Source organism: Equus quagga, chromosome 1, assembly GCF_021613505.1.
Source record: "Equus quagga isolate Etosha38 chromosome 1, UCLA_HA_Equagga_1.0, whole genome shotgun sequence".
Lineage (NCBI taxonomy): Eukaryota > Metazoa > Chordata > Mammalia > Perissodactyla > Equidae > Equus > Equus quagga.
Genome location: NC_060267.1, coordinates 77442178 through 77458967, shown reverse-complemented (window position 1 = coordinate 77458967; position 16790 = coordinate 77442178). Strand labels below are relative to the sequence as shown.

Here is a 16790-nt window from a genome sequence, read left to right as displayed (position 1 = left end):
GCATTTATTACTGATTGAAAGACACAACTAGTGCTACTGAAATATGCTTTGGCTAAAACACAGATTTAAAAACTTCCAAAACAACCAACATTTGAATCAGCCAAAACAGTTCAAAAGTTCAAATGAGCTGTTTTATGACATGACTATGTATGGGCTTTCTTGCTGTCTGGGAGGGTCACTTAAGCAGAGAATCCTAGAATATCAGAGCCAGAACACCCTAGAGATGACCTAATCTTGTCCCACTTTTTTCAGATGGGGAAACTGAGGCCCAGAGCAATAATAATAACGAGTGTGAGGATGATATTATTCAATATTGAAAATAGGTGGATAACGGAAACCTCCATTATTGGTAGTTTATTTAAAAAAATCAAGGATCTCTGAATTAGCTCTATGGAAAAAGAAATATATCTTCCATATTCAAATATGGCAATGGTTTTTATATAAGTAGTGTTATAATCTAATAGGGCATAAAACATGGTTTAAATATCATCTTACAATGGTCGTGGGCAGTAATGTGTAATAAGAAGAATTATGGAGCCCAGTGTAGTAACCTAAATGCTTCCCAGGTGTATTCCCTTAGTGAAGTTACAATGCTTCTCTGACCCTCAGTCTCTTCATCTGTAAAAAGAGGGCAACACTCATGCCATCGCACACGGTGGTTGCAAGGATGTAATGAAATAGTGTCCATAAAGTACCATGTACAGCTCCTCATATAGACTTGACAAAGGAAGGTCCAACAGTAGCTACAGATTGCATGAGACTCATTTCTGTCCACTATCACGAAACTATACGCTGTGACAAGCTCAAGCGTGGGTGCGTGCCCCGGGCTCTTCCCCACTCCCTCAAATGCCTGTGTGTGCCTGTGGGTACTCATTGCATGCTAACCACCAAACAAATGGATGACTCAGAGCTTGGCAAGTATCCACAGCAGGCTGGAGAGCTAAGACACAGCTTATGTCTCAAAGATTAAGTTGTTACCTTTTTTTCTCTTGTGATGGACACCGTCCAGCACTGAGAAGAGACCTCAGAGACCTTTTCCCAGGAGATGCAGCTTCAAAGACGGGACCATGCACTGGGCATGAACAATGTCAAAAAGCTGCTCCTCTACAGGGCACTGGGGCTGGGATAATGCCGCCTCCGGGCAGCTGGGCATGGCTGGCTCCCACAGAAGAGAGGCCGGACTGATCTGTGCTCCAGGCACAGTGCCCACCTGCTGAGAACTAATCCTGGGTTATCTCTCTGCTGGCCCTGGGAAACTCAAAACGCCCCAGGCTTTTGAAGGGCTTTATCTCCTCTTTCCAGGAACTCGGCTCAGCCTCTTTGCTTTCTCCAAGGTGCCACTGAGCAGCAGCTGCCCAGAGCACAGGCGAGCCCTGGTGGCATTTCCAGCCTGCCTGCCGGAGTAGCAGAGCCAGAATCAGAATCGTTCATCCTGCTCCCTCTTGCTCCCTGGGCTTCTGTCTCACAATTAGAAAATCCGTTTGGGGAGCGAAGCAAAAATCACACTTCACTAACAGCTGCTCTGTGTCGGGAGCAGGAGAGGAGGGAAGCGGGGATTCCTCCTTTCGCCATAAATTGTATGCAAATGGGCTCCTTTCTTGGCAGCGAGCAGGGAGTGAGTGCGTCTTTCATAAGCTAAGCCTGTTCCACTGGGAGGGCTGTTCCTTTAACTCACCAACTGAAAAAGTGGGAAAGGATGTCTGGAGGCGAGGCGTCCCATTACAGAGGAAGGAGCTCGCTATATAAGCCAGCCAAAGCTGGCTGCACTGGCCACAGCCTGCCTACTGTCACACGCTCTCCCGCGCGCAGACACACACCCGCCTCTCCTCCGCACAAAGACGGCGCGGGCGCGGGGTGACACTGGGGGGCAGCGCACGTGGGAGCCCCGCGGCTGCTCACATCCAGGTGCTTATTCCATGGAGCTGGTTCGCTCAAGGATCTAGGTGTTTCCCAGCTCCGGAAAGGTAAGTCCGTTTCACCGCCATCACCAAAGATCGTTATAATATACCGTTTGCATTCCTGTTACCAAATGGGTTGTGGTTTCATAATGATAAAACCTTTGCTTTATCTTCGCCACTGGCAAAGTGGGGTATTTGTTATGATCAGATGCACCTTGCTGTTTCCTACTCGCCCCTCTTCCAGTCTTGTACATTTTTGTCTGTTTGTTTTAGTTCAATGAGTAGGCATACACGGAAAGAACTTTTTGTAAAGTTTTTATCTCTGCCGCTCTTCAGAGGAATAGCAAGGATTTTCTCTTAACTCCTTGCCTGGCTGATTCACCTGTGAATATTTTCCTTGGAGGATTAGGGAAGGAGAGTTTCAGAGTGGAGTTTATTCGTGGCCGGACTCTGGGATGGGTTAGGGGGAGACTGATAGTGGATTGTAGAGAGAACAATAAAATTTTATGTCTAAACAGCCCTTACCTTACAGTTTACAAAGAGTTTTGTATCCACCCCCTCCTTCCACAGCATTCCCTCTGTGGTCAGATGTGGAAAGGGCCACGGGCTGGGGCACAGAAGCGAGAAGGTGACTCCTAAGGCCAGATGAACAAACTAGAGACTACAAGATGGAGGTGGTGGGCACCAGCTTCCGTTCTGAAGGGCAAGGGGACTCCTCGTGAATGCCTCTTGATTCACTGACCCTTGGTCTGGGGACATGTGCATGTTTGGAGTGCTGAGAGGCAGCAGTATCCCATATCTTTCTAGAATCGCCTCTCCCTCCTCACCTCTCATCGCAGAAAACCCTGAGAAACAGTTTCCCCCAGGGACGGGAAACTCTACTTGGCAGTCTGTGGAAAGGGCACAGGGGTTCCCCGCCCCATTAGTATTGTAAGGAGATTAAGAGCTCAGGTTTTGAAGCCGGGGGTCGCTTTGGTATCCCCTCCACCACCACCAAAGATGTAACATCTTCGAGCCTCAGTTTCCACTTCTCTAAACTGGGGACAATGACTTATATTGTCATGATGAAGAGAAAATGAGGTCTAAAGAGTTGAGTAGAGTGAGTGCTTAGTAATTGAAATTTTGGATAATCAATGTCATTGCCAAAAACTGCCATCACTTTGGAAGTTAAAAGAGGCATTTAGCCAATCTTGGATTGTTTCTTGTGGGTTCCCCACCCCTCTGTCCCCCTCCTCTTCTTTTTATCTCAGCTTGTCTGAGGGTGTCTCACTAGGCTGGCAGGTCAGAGACTTAGCTGTATTTTACAATCAGGAGGTTGTGTTGGCACAAGTTTGGAGAAAAGCGAGCAGCCTGGGGCTGGATATAAATGTCGGGCTCTGATTCCAGAATGCACAAGGTTTTGAGTTTGGGTATTTGCAGACGGCCATAAAGCACCATGCTGCCGGGGACTCTGCAAATGCTTTCCGTCTAGAGGGAGAGTGGGACGGGGACCCCCCCCCCACCCCTTGAAGAATGAATGCCTCTTTTTCATGTTTTGGTGGACCTTTTTTCCCTTTTTTATGGAGCTTTCCCATATGCGCTTTAGAAATAAAAACCTGCTGCCCACCCCAGCCAGCTTCCTGCCCAGTCCTGTGATATGGCAAGGCCAACTCAGGACTGGGGAAAGGTTTGTTCAGTGCTAAAGAAACGTGTGGAAAGTTTGCTGGCATCCTGTGCATCAAGCCCTTTGTGGTAGAAGTGAATGAGTGCACTTTGACTCTGTGCGTTTCAGGGAGGTGACAACATTTGGGGGGGTGGCGGTGCACAAGAAGAATATTCTCTGGTTTGCTGGAACAGCGTGAATTGGATAAGGGTTGAAAGGGGTGTTACCAGGTTGTACTGCCTAAAGTTTTTTTTTCTATGCTTTGTTTGAAAAATCTATCTTCCCTATCTTATCTTCCACTAACTGCTCCGTCCCCAGACCAAAGGTTGCTTACCTTCCAGCCCTCGGCTTTGTGGTCCATAGAAAGAGGATGACCATCTTTGTCTCACAGGGCTCTTGTGATATTCGAATGAGATCATATATGGCAAACTCTTGGCATAGTACCTAGCACATAGTAACGGCTCACTAAATAGAGGCTTTTCTTGGTATTCCTGTTTATCAATTTACAAGGACTTGGCCAAGATGAATGTTCTAAGACCAGGGTTCTCAAACTTATTTTTAGCAGTGGAAATATTCATTAACTGAAATTGAAGGCAAAACCCCAATAAACAACAGGTCAATTTGGAGCTGTGTTGAGTGAAGAGGGGATGGAGGGTCCAAAACTCACCCCATTGCTCTCAGCCTCTGGGACATTTCCACAGAATCCTGAATGACACCAAACACAGTGAAGAATCACGAAGCCGGGTGTTGTGTTTTCCAGGCTGCAATTTTGCACTTCAACAAGGATTTTTGACCCTCTGAGTCTCCATCTGTAGTAGGAGTTAGAGCAGTTCCTCAAGTAGTACAGTAGACAGGAATATATGTGGGAAGCTTAAAATGTTTAACAAAGGATGATTAATTAATTTTAATGATAACAATAACCAAAACATACGGAGAGCCTACTCTCTAATCTATAGGCCCTTTGTGTACATCATCAAACTAAATAGCCACAACATGTCTCTAAGAGTGGTACCTATTGGACAAAGAGATGGCTCAAAGAGCGGAGAGAATGAGTAACTGTTCCAGAGTTCGAGAATTCGGATGAAACCTGTTGTCAGACACGGGTCCCCATGATCCCCAAGTAAGAGGCACATTCTGCCACGTTTCTTCTGAATGCTGCTGCTTCTTGCACTGCCTTTAGAAAGAAAACACTTCTTTCTGGGCTAAATCTGCCCTTCCAGCCAGACTGTGGCCACCCATAAATACAGCGGTAGCCTGATCATATAACCAGAATGGAATTTGGAAAGGGAATTCAAGCTGACAGAATGAAAAACATATCCCCCTTAATCCTACCCTTTCTAATGCTCACAATGAACTAAGAACACCTATTTTCTCCTCCCCCTGGATTTCTATAGACATCCAGCCATATTTTCTCATAGGAAAACACATCCAGCTGACCTAAGCACAAGTCCCTCCATACTGAAGCTAGATGTGTTTTCCTATGAGAGTAGCTGGAAGAGTAGAAAGCAGGTAACAAACATTTACTTGACTCTAGATATATAGTCCCTTTGTGATGAGAAAACACTCAAAGTCGTTAATGTTGAGGCTAACTACATATCACATATGTGATAGGAGGGTTTGCCTGTGGTTTCTCATCTAATTCTGACTCTACCACTGCAAGTTATGAATGACTAGCTTCATTTTATGGACAGCGAAATCAAAGCCCAAAGAAGTTGGGTGACTCATCTGAGGGCTTTCCACAAGCGAGGAGCAGAGTTGGATTTGAACCCAAACTTTCTGACTAAACCCTATTATTCTTTCCACTCTGCTTCATTGCCTCCTGAAGTCAGGCTGGGCTGACCTCATAGAGAACTTTGAACGGTGACTTTCAGTGATTAGCTGAGGTGGTAGAGAAGTCCCCGACTGGCATTCGTGTCTATCAATTTTACAGAAAAGCCCTGTGTATATCGTTTCTCATGATGCTCAGAAAAGGTCAGCTCATGGTGGTGCAATTCTCTGCCTGGAAACAGAAAAGTTCAAATTTCAGCCCCAGAGAGAGACGAATGACACTAGAGGTAACAGTCAGGTCATTACTGCTGGTTTCCATCCCAGAAAAGTAGGCACACACTTCACTGTGCTCTCCAGGTGGGAGCTCTGATTGGGAAGGCAGGGCTGGACCTGGACCTGCACCCTCTCTGAGAACCAGGTGAACTGAGCACCTGATTTTAAAAGGTCTGATGGGGAGACAAAGCCAAATTGGTGTGCCCAGCCTCAGAGCAGTGAATCCCATGACAATCAGGAAATGCTTGTAGGCTCTGAGTCACAAATTCCCCTGAAGCCTTAGAGATGAGAGTTTATAACTCAATCACCTCTCACTTTGAAAAGATCACAGGGAATCCCCTTGAATCTAATCCCAGGCCAGTTTGAACACCTTCAACATGTGGGAAACATTAGATGAAGGCTTCCTTTCAAGGAGGGAAACCCTCTCAACCTCCTACAAACTCCAGGCAATAATTCCACCCAAGACCAAAGACAGTGGTGGCCTTACGTACCAGAAAGGGGCCATACACACCTGTGCAGTCTTGGCAGAGGAGAAAACTCTACATGCCTACCTGATTCTAACCCCAATGACCAGACTTTTTTTTCAGTTATGTCCTTATGCTTAGAAATCCTTTTTCTCTTTCCTTCCTCCTTGTCTCATATTTCTGGCCTCTATTTAAGTTTAGCAACAATCTAGTTCAATACTATCATTGCTCCCTTGGACTCTCCATCATGGAGTAAAAGCAAAATGCCTACGCTGAAAGCAGATTGTGAATGGAAAATTCCTTCCTTGTGTATTTTTAGTCTATTCGCAAGTGGAAATGAAGAAAAAAATTTCATGCCAAGTATTATTCCCATTTTTCAGATAACAGAAGAAGTTAGAGACAGCAGGCTACTTGCTAGAGGAATATTTACATTTTTAAAGGGTAGAGAGGGCAATGCTTAATACAGAGAATTGTCAATGGTGGACTTTAGACAAGGGAATAATTTGGTGGAAATAGGAGGGCTCAAATTTAATCACCCAAGGATGTCTTAAGGGGTAAAACCATTCTTGGTAGGTAGACAAATAAGATGGCAGAGACTGAATATTGAGTGCAAGTCACTGTATTTTTATTCACGACTCTAGCCTACAGCTGCATCATAAGGTAGCTCTGGCTAATAGCATTGCACTGGGAAACTTTTCTAGGCACGCAGTGCGACATGAACACATGTCACCTCACTGCAAAAGCAACACATTACAGCCAGAACAAGAGAGCCCACAGCAACACCAGACTCTCTGCCAGCCAGAGACCCTTAGGAACATTACAGCCAGGGAGGCACCAAGTAACAAAATAAAAACAATATTGATGATGATAATAATAATAACAAAGCGTGTGAGTACATCCAGACAAGGAAGCCATGACTTTCCAGCTAGGGAACAGACAGCCTGGGAGAGGAAAATACTTCAGAAGCTTTGATGCAGCAGAGGGCACCCACCTGCTGGGAAGCTCAGGAAGTGAAACCAGCTCATGTGCTCACGTAGGAGTTGCCCCAAGGGAAGCAGCCCGCTCTCTGAGGTACTTATATCCTGGGTCCTGGGATGGCCACACAGGTAATTCAAGGCAGAGATGTCACAGAAAAGTGCTCTAACTTATAGATAGATTGTTAAAAGTAAAATCTCCCTACCCATAGGTTGTTGAAACTAAAGGGGCTCCTGGGTAAGCACTAAGCCAGGGGTTTGGAGACCGGATTTAAAAGGTTCCTCTGAGGTGATCTGGGCTTTGCCATGGAGAGATGGGGAAGCCAAGCACGGGCTCCTCTCAACCTTATGTCAACCAAACCCCTCCACTTTTATCTGTTTTCTACATTGAGCCTCCTCATAAAATGCCATTTGATGAAAGAGTTCTGTGGCAAAAATTTTTCTACATTGCTGGTCTGGTTTAACTCTCCTCATTTGAAAAATGGTGAAACTGAGACACAGAGACGGGAAAAGTCTTCCTAAGATCTCATGCCAGTTGGCAACAGGGTCAGGACTGAATCCTAGGTCTTCTGACTCTTGCTCTTGGAAGCCAGGGTTCCTGGCGTCAGAGTCAATGCATTTTTTAAAAAGAAAAAATTAACAGTCTTATTCTCTGGGCAGCCTTCACTCACATAGACTGAGCCAAAGAGTCTTCTGTATTAGTTATCTGTTGCTGCCTAACAAATTACCACAAAACTTGGTGGCTTAAAACAACCCACATTTATTATCCTACAGTTTCTGTAAGTCAGGAACCCAAACACGGTTTAGCTGGATGTTCTACCTACGGTCTCTCATGAGGATTGGCCAGGATTGGGGTCTCATCTGAAGACTCAACTGGGGAATGATTAGCTTCCAAGCTCACTTATGTGGTTGTTGGCTGGATTCAGTTCCTTGCTTGCTGTTGGCTCAAGGACACCATCTATTCCTTGCGACTTGAGTCTCTCCAACATAGCCATTTGCTTCATCAAAGCCAATGAGAGAAAGAGCTGGCAAGCAAGACAGACATCACAATCTACTGTAGCCTAATTGTGGAAGTGACGCCCTATCACCTTAGCCATATTCTATTGATTAGAAGCAAGCCACCAGGCCATCTCACACTCAAGGAGAGGGAACTACACAAGGACGTGAATAGCATGAAGCAGCATCATTGAGGCCCGTCTTAGACTTTGCCTGCCACTGCCTCCAACACTCCAGTGTCACTGATTTCTGACCACTTATCAACAACAAGTTCACCCAACCCATCTGCATTTCTATTGATGAACAAACAATAATTATAGTAGTCACTAGGGTGGACTGAGTCTTATTTAAGCTTCCTATTAATTTACAAGGTGGAGCCAAGTGTTTTGAATTACATTTCATAGTTCATTGGGGTGCCATGATTCCTCTCAAATATCTTCCCAGGGCAAAATATTTCAAGGCAATGACTTCAAATGTATTTCATTCAAAGGCAAGAAATTCAGAGTGACCAAAACTGAAACTCATCCATTGTCCCCATCCCCAACTTATTTCTCTATCAGCAGATATAATGAAGACTAAAATCTAGGATTAATTCCTTCACTTTTTCTACCTCTCTCCTTACTACCTAACCATATACCAAATTTTGTGGACTCTACTGTCTTGACAAGTAAATCAGTTCACTGCCTTCCCAGCTTCACCATCATCATCCAAGTTCAGGCCATGGCATCTCACAGATGGACCACTACAACAGTTTCTTTCCCCATTGGCTCCCATCCCACCAACCTTCCCTTTCAATCTATTCCCCAACCCTGGCTTGCACAACATTTCAAGCCCTAAAGATTTCCAAATGGTGCTCTTCTGGCCACAGAAACAATTCAAATCCCCAGCCTGGCATTCAATTTTTTCCATGATCTGGCTCCTGGTCTCCAAACAGACCTTGTACTTCAGTTCTAATTCATGCTCTTCACATCAACCATTTCATGTTTTTAATGCCCTGGCAAATGCCATTCCCTCCTTCCTCGAATGTCCTTCCCTATGTTTTTCACTTACTCATTCTCCTTTCAAAATTCAGTTCAGGAACCATCTCCTCCAGGTAGATGAGATATCCCTTTACTTCATTCCATTTCACCTCATGTTTTTTTCTATCATTCCTCTATCATCCTGGAATTGCCTGTCTGCTCAGAGGTCAACTCCTCCTGCCCATGAAGTTCTTGAAAGGAGTATTTGTATCTGGCTTACATGTAATCGAACACAACTGGAATAAAATTAACCTTCAACAACAGACAGTAATCCATGCTGTGTCCCAGATTTGGACTTCTACTTTCTCACCAGAGTTTATTCAGAAAGCCCAGAACTTGAAGTTGTTTTCATGCTTTGCCCTCTAGGCTCTCAACTTTTCAGAGTGATATCATAACACATGACAGGAAGAAGCCAGTCCAGCCCTGGGACAGGAAACGGTCTCAGGACACAGACCTCAAGGAATGTCCTTGCTTTCGGAGGTGGCCCCCAGGGTCAAAGCATGCACTGCCTCAGATTTTGAAAAACCAGTACCAAGGACAGAGGAGGCCTGTCTGGGGATTTAAGGCTGAGTCACAAGAGATAGCAGAAAATCTGGAAGTTATAACTAGGATCAGTCTACAACTAGTGGGAGGATAGAAAGGACTCAAGGAAAGGATGGAGACAAAGAGCTCTCTGTCTTAAAACGTGGAGAAATTCACAGCCCAGGGGAAGAATTGGAAAGTGATTAAGAGTGTGGCTTCAGTATCAGAAAGTTCTGGGTTCAAGTGCTTGCTATGTGATTTTGGCCAAGTTATTTAACTTCTCTAAGCCTCATTTTCCTCATCTGTATTAAAGGCAAAGTTGTCTCTACTTCATAAGGTTATTGTGATGGTTAAATGACACAGTTAAAGTGCATTGATTAGCACAGAAATTGGCACTCAATATCAATGTTCTATTGTCGTCGTTGTTGTTACCTGTTGTTGAAATAGTTCTTAGTAATAAGACTCCACCAGAGAAGTAGCTGCCAAAAGTGTGTCCTGTGGAATAGCATTCTCATAAGATTCATCTAAAAATGTGTTCTGTGGCCAAATGAATTTGGGGAACACTTGACAATATGTCCCATTCTTAGAAATTCATGGCCCACATGTTCATTCAATACGAGGTTCTAAGGGCTGGAGATACAGGAGAAAGCAAGACATGCAAGGTCCTTTTATTCATGGAGCGTACATTATGGTGGAAGAAAGTAGGCAATAAAAAGGAATCAAAGCTTATAGTACAATTTTAGGTAGATACTTGCTAAGAGGAAATACTAAACACGATGAGGGAACAGACAATGACTGGTGGTGCTGCTTTAGATAGGGTGGGATGTGGAGATGATATTTGAGCAGAGATCTGAAAGAAATGAGGAAATGAGCCTGTAGACAGTGGCTAAGACTTAGGATTTTATGCTGAGTGTGACAAGGAGCCAATGGGAGATTTTGGGTAGAAGAGTACGTGATCAGAAAAATCCTGCAGCAGTTAATCTATTCAGATTTGTTTAACCCTGTATCCCCAAACTTGTTTGACTACAAAATACCCTTTTCCACAGGGCATCTACCTAAAAACATCTTAGATTATCGTCTGGTAAATTCTTCACTGGAGCACAAAGCTTTGTGGATGTTAAAAGCACTGTAAATTTGTTCTCACTCATCTAGACCTGGGGTAAAAAGGTAAACGAGCCACTTGAGCTAAAAAAGACATGCCCAGAGTAGGAAAACCTAGCTCTAGAGGTAGAGACGAGTGGAGCATCACCCTAATTAGCCACTCTTTTTGGCTAAAATGATCCACGAGCACAGCCAAGCTTCAACAGACTCTGGAACCCCATCGCAGGCCAAAGGAAACTCGCCAGCATCTGCCCAGAAGCTAATAAGCGTTTGCAAACAATGCACCTTGGCTTAAGCACGCTCCAGAGGGGAAGTGTGTAAAACTTGAGGGCCAGCCAGAGACTCTGAGAGAAAGACAGAGGTCAAATATTTCAGTGCTTACACGTGGCTAGCCACCAGATTGCTGTGGAAGATCTAGGAAGTGGAAGGTGAAGCTTTCTGCTTAAGCTCTGATCTCCCTCTTTATCAAGCAGTGCTAATTGAAGTTTTCACCTAATATGAACTGCAGGAAGTTGCCTCATGAGTCACCCCAGAGTAGAGGCTGAGAACACATATTTTAGAGTCACATGTTAGGTCTAAAAGCTGGCTTTCTCTTTTAATGCAGCCGCTGAAACTCCCTGAGTCTGAATTTAATTTCCAAATAGGCTCACCAGGGTGTCATGACAAATGATAAGATAAATGATAGCATGTATAAAAAAAGCATCTAGCATAAAGCTTGGCATAAATCAGGAATGTGGTAGGTTCTCAACAGGACGTTGGTTTCCTTCCTGTCCAGTTCAATCTGTATGTGGTTTTATAATAGTAGTTGTCATTTATTGACTAACTGCTATATTCCAGCAGGGTCAGCAAAGTCCCACGTGGCTGCCTATTTTTGTAAATAAAGTTTTATTGCAACATAGCCACGCTCATTCATTTATGTCATATCTGTGGCTACTTTCTCTACAATAGTGGAATCGAGGAGTTGTGACAGAGACGGTCTGGCTGCAAAGCATAAAATATATACTATCTGGTCACTTAAGAAAAAAATGTACTGACTCCTGCCAGTCAGTGTGCTAAAGTTATATACATAATTTCTAATCACCACAGCCTAGCAAGGTGAATATTATTATACTTATACATATAAAGAGATTGAATCAGAAATAAAAGTTCATCCAGTAAGTCTCTCTAAAAACATAATGCCAAACTGTCTAGCTGTAGGAAGCTTAGAAGAATGGTAGAAGAGCTATTCATTTGTATGACCCATCTTGATTTGTCCCTGGCTACCTCTGACTTTCATCTCTCTTGGGCTAATTTCTTGACTTTCCTGCCACATGCTGAATTTAATGATCCTGTCTAGAAGGGATTTTCCCCCTTTTCTTTCTTTGTTCTTTTGTTCATTTAACTCCATTCTTTCAAAAATAAAAGTTGTCATTTCAAGACCCTCTGAAATGCTATCATGACTTGATTAATTTCTTGGAAGGCGTATTTTTTTTTAAGTCAGTACATATCATGAGGCCCAATTTTCCAGAAAGGAGAGATTCTTAAGCTCCCCTGTCTGCTACTTCTCACTTTATCTCCCTCTCACTTACTCACTTTCTCTCCAGGCCAGACTCAAGGAGAGTAAGCTATTTCTAGGGGCTTTAAAGACTTGCCCGAGACATGAATATTGCAGTGCATTTGGCTTTGTGCCTTCCCTCAAGTTCAAAACTGTAAATTCAATCATCATATACACCCCCAATTCCCCAACACCATCCTTCCAAGAGGTCCCATTTTAGGAATCCAACTCTACTTACATCAATGATGTTGGATTCCCCTCTGATATTTATTGAATAAATATTGTTTAAACTAAGCAATAAACCTTGCCTCAAAAGATAATTTGGTACAGCAGAAAAAGCATAGAGTTTGGAATTACAAGATTGTGTTTTTAATTCTGAGTCCAATAATTACCCTCTGGGCAATTTATTTAAATTCTCAAGCCTTCAGTTCTCTTAACAGTAAAATACGAACAATGCTTTCAAACTTATAAGGTTGGTGTCACAATTAAATGGCATCTGTAAAGTGCCAGGTACAGGATAAATGTCAAACTAGTTGCATCACTTTTAGTTTAAATTGCTAGAGAGCCTTCATCCTGGAGCATCATGCTTGTCATAGACAGGTCATAGGTATATCATTACTCCCACCTCATATGAGGGAGATGAAAAGAGAAAGGGTCAGGATTTGTTCCAAATCTGCACTTCTGCCATTGTGTGCCATCAAACCCAACCCTGTGACATAATTCACACACAAAATAATCAAGTAAGCTTGGGAAACACTCTATAAACTCTCGCCTTCTTGGAGATTTCTAATGAACACGAGCACATTAAAGACCCTGGGAAATCCTGAAGTAAAGAAAGTTGTGTCATTTGCTTGGTTTAAAATAGCATTTTCTGAACATGTTTAATTAGGAATTCTTTCTCCCATGCATTAATACCTGTCAACATGTTGTGGATTACACATTAGAAAATGCCACTGAAAGTTACACAGCCAAATTAAACCCAAGTCAAGTTTAGAAACATCTCTATGCTTCAGACTCATGTGCAGCTTCTCCTTCTCTCTCTGTAAGTCGTAAAGGTCCTTCATTGGCAATAGTTATTCTGGACTCCGACCACTGCTTCCTTTTGAAGTCAGTTCTTTTAACTTAGTCATGCAAAAGCCACCCTTTGACATCATTAAAGGATGGCAGCAATGCTGATGGTAAGGAATGAGATCTCTGACACATGAGTCAGATTACTTCAATTAAATTCCTCTCCCCCTTTCTAGTTGCAAGGCCTCGAGCTGTGTGAGCATCTCATCTGTTTTCTCATCTGTAAACTGACAAAACTAAAGGCAACTATTTCAGGGATCTTGGAGAGGATATAATAAGATAATCCATATAAGACACACAAAGCAGTTCCTGGCACACATGTATTCAATCAGTGTTAGTTATTATTGTAGCATTTAAATGGCCCCATTTTGAGAAAGAGAAAGTAGACAATGAAAGTATGTTTGCCTTGCCTGGGATCACACAAACTACTTACTGGAGTAGTCTTAGTGTTCCCTGGAAGACCAGTTTCCTTCTTCCAGTCTTAGAGGCATATTTTCATTTCGGGAGTCAACTTCTATCAAAATGGATCAAACTTTATTGAACTTGATTCTAACAGGCTTTTATGATCGTCAGTGACTCCATCTGGTTCCTTCTGACACAAGCCTCAGTCAAGCAGCATTCCATTCATTTGAATATCAGCAGATTAGGAATGGAAAAATTGCCAAAGCTATCCAGTCTTGCTATGCCAAATATTTGGCACACATAGCAACACTCCCCTACTTCTGTACCCATGGTAGACATTGCTAATCCATCAAATCACCTTTCCCCTTGAGCCCAAACATGGCCACAGAATCTTTCTCAAAGCGGCTCCAGGCAGCCCCATCAGCTAATTGAAGTTGACACATAAACTGAAACTTAACTGCCTTCCCAAACCAATTCAACCTCTTAACCAAACCTTGAAAGACCTCTACAAAATTATTGTCTTTTTTTTGAAACGTGTTCAATGTCATGGAGCTCCCTAATAGGGGAGGATGAGAAGAAAGAGGAAAGAAAAGGAGAATAGATACTGACATTTGTTAGTAGCATTTATGATTAATATCCCAGGCATTTATAACTCCATTGCCCCATTCACTGTCTCCAACAACCCTGGAAAGATCTCCGTTCAACAGCTAAAGAAGCCACGGTTCAAAATAGTTATAGGACTTTGTCCAAGGCTCCCCAGCGGGTAAGCGGAATTTGATGTCAGGTCTACCTGATTCTAAAGGCTGTGTTCTCTTCTCTCCCATCAGAGTGGCTCCTTAAGAGTTTTCAAGGCTACATCTCTGGCATTGGGTGGCCGACAGTTTCACAAAGGCCACCATGTCACAGAGCCCTTTTCAGAAAATCTCTTATTTAGGGTTGAGTTATAAGTCCATCTATAACCTGTCCTTCTTAGATAAATTTCTTTCATTCTTATAACCTGGGCTCAAGAACCCACTTTCCAATATTTGTGAAAGAGTCAACGAGATTGCTTAAAATTCTGGACAAAGGCCAAAACAGAGAAGGTCATGGTTCCGTTGGGAAATGAATTCAAATCTATTTTTGAAACAATTTTCCAGAACCTTATAGAAATCTATACTGTTGCCACTTGGTCAGACCCACTTTTTATTTTCCTTGCAGTCTAGGCAAGACATAGAAGAGAGAAAGCAAGCGTTCTGCAGAGTTTTTATTTCAAAAATTGAAACCAGACCACGCCAGGGAAGTTTGTGGTCTGAGTGTATCAATGGATCTAGTCATACTTCATCTGAGCTTTTCTTAGGTATACTAAACCACAAATATGAATCTCATTATTGTGTCTGGATGGAAATATTTTATGGATTAAGATTTGTGGGCTTAATTTGGTTGGTAATGAAATGTCTGTTCGGGGGATGGGGGAGAGGAAGCCATGAAGCATCACGAATGCTTAAGCCAAACAACTAAAGAAAGAAACACTGAGTATTTAGGGAGTTTATACTTAATATTGACCATTTGACTTGGGTCTAAAATGAAATCCAAAATTAAGTTTGGTAGAAATATTGCCAAATTAGCAATGGGCCATGTATCACCAGAACCAAAGACACTCTAGAATTGGAGCCACACGCACTTGTTTATTTTACAAGAGAGTGGATGTGAGTTGCCTAAGGTCACACAAGAAGTGGTTGTGTGACTCAGAGCTCATCTTCTAGCTCTTCAATCTATTGCATGTTTTACTACGTGGCCCCATGAGAGCCTCAAATCTTCAGAAGCTTAAAAATAAGTGATAAAAATCAAAATACAAAAAGAGAGAGTGACCTAAAATTAACAAACAACAAATATGGCAATGAAATTGCAAGTGTCACTGACTAATAACCCAAGATGCTTCTTTTTTTTTTTAAAGATTTTATTTTTTCCTTTTTCTCCCCAAAGCCCCCCAGTACATAGTTGTATATTCTTCGTTGTGCATCCTTCTAGTTGTGGCATGTGGGACGCTGCCTTAGTGTGGCTTCATGAGCAGTGCCATGTCCGCGCCCAGGATCCAAACCAACGAAACACCGGGCCGCCTGCAGCAGAGCACGCGAACTTAACCACTCGGCCACGGGGCCAGCCCCCAAGATGCTTCTTTCACCCCAACACCAGAGTTCGACACTGAGTATATCCCAGGCCTGATCAAGTCCATGCTGTGCCAAAGGTCCAGTCGAGTTTACCTTGCTCATATAGAAAGCTTGTGTCAAAGCAGACATGCTGGGCTCTCAAGAACTTTTGGGGTGTTAACTAGAATCTCATGGGAAGAAGTAAGGTCTATCTTGGCCACTGTTATAACCCCATGCTCAGTGTGGTGTCTGGCACATAGTATGTACTCACTGAATATCTAAGTGAATAAAAGTGAACTAAATCCAGGAGTGCAGCAATGATGAATTCCTTCATACATCTTGCCTTAGGAGAGATCACAGGAGAACTAATTACATTAGGTCTAACAGGAAAATAAGAGTACTTGTTCATTCATTAATTTCACAAATATGAGCACCTGCTGTATGTAAGTTCAAAATCAAGAAATATATTCAATTTTATTTTATTCAAATATAAATATATTGTGCATTTACTGTGTTCCAGACACAGTGCTTGGTGCTGGGTTTTAAGAGATGAATGACTCAGGTGCTGGCCTGATGGTGTAGTGGTTAAGTTTGCATGCTGTACCTCAGCAGCCTGGGGTTTGTGGGTTTGGATCCCAGGCACGGACCTAGCACCACTAACCAAGCCTTGCTGTGGAGGCGTCCCACCTACAATATAGAGGAAGACTGGCACAGATGTTGGCTCAGCAACAATCTTCCTAAAGGAAAAAGAGGAAGATTGGCAACAGATGTTAACTCAGAGCCAATCTTCCTCACAACAAAAAAAGAAAGAAAAAGAGATTAATGACTCAGATATAGTCCCTGCCCTCATGGAACGTAACTGTCTATGTATAGTCTAACTGTATGCATTCTAACTACATAAGGAGTAACCATATGTACACTAACTGCTTACAGTCTAAGATAAATACAGGACAGAATTTGCTGATTGCTCTAAAAGAGGAAGATATACATACATCATAAAGCCA

General features: G+C 42.9%; 1 protein-coding gene across 4 annotated transcripts in view; it reads left to right on the top strand.

The window, feature by feature from the left end:
- The first annotated feature begins 1761 nt into the window (after window positions 1-1761).
- The window catches only part of TNC (tenascin C), a 90924-nt gene continuing 75895 nt past the window's right edge, over window positions 1762-16790 (top strand). For 2 of the 4 annotated variants that reach the window (XM_046658148.1, XM_046658138.1), the window contains exon 1: window positions 1764-1964. The gene's annotated coding sequence lies outside the window, so the exon portion shown is untranslated. Of the gene's footprint in view, window positions 1965-16790 lie in introns of all 4 variants that reach the window. The other 2 variants (XM_046658119.1, XM_046658128.1) reach the window with 2 other exon arrangements.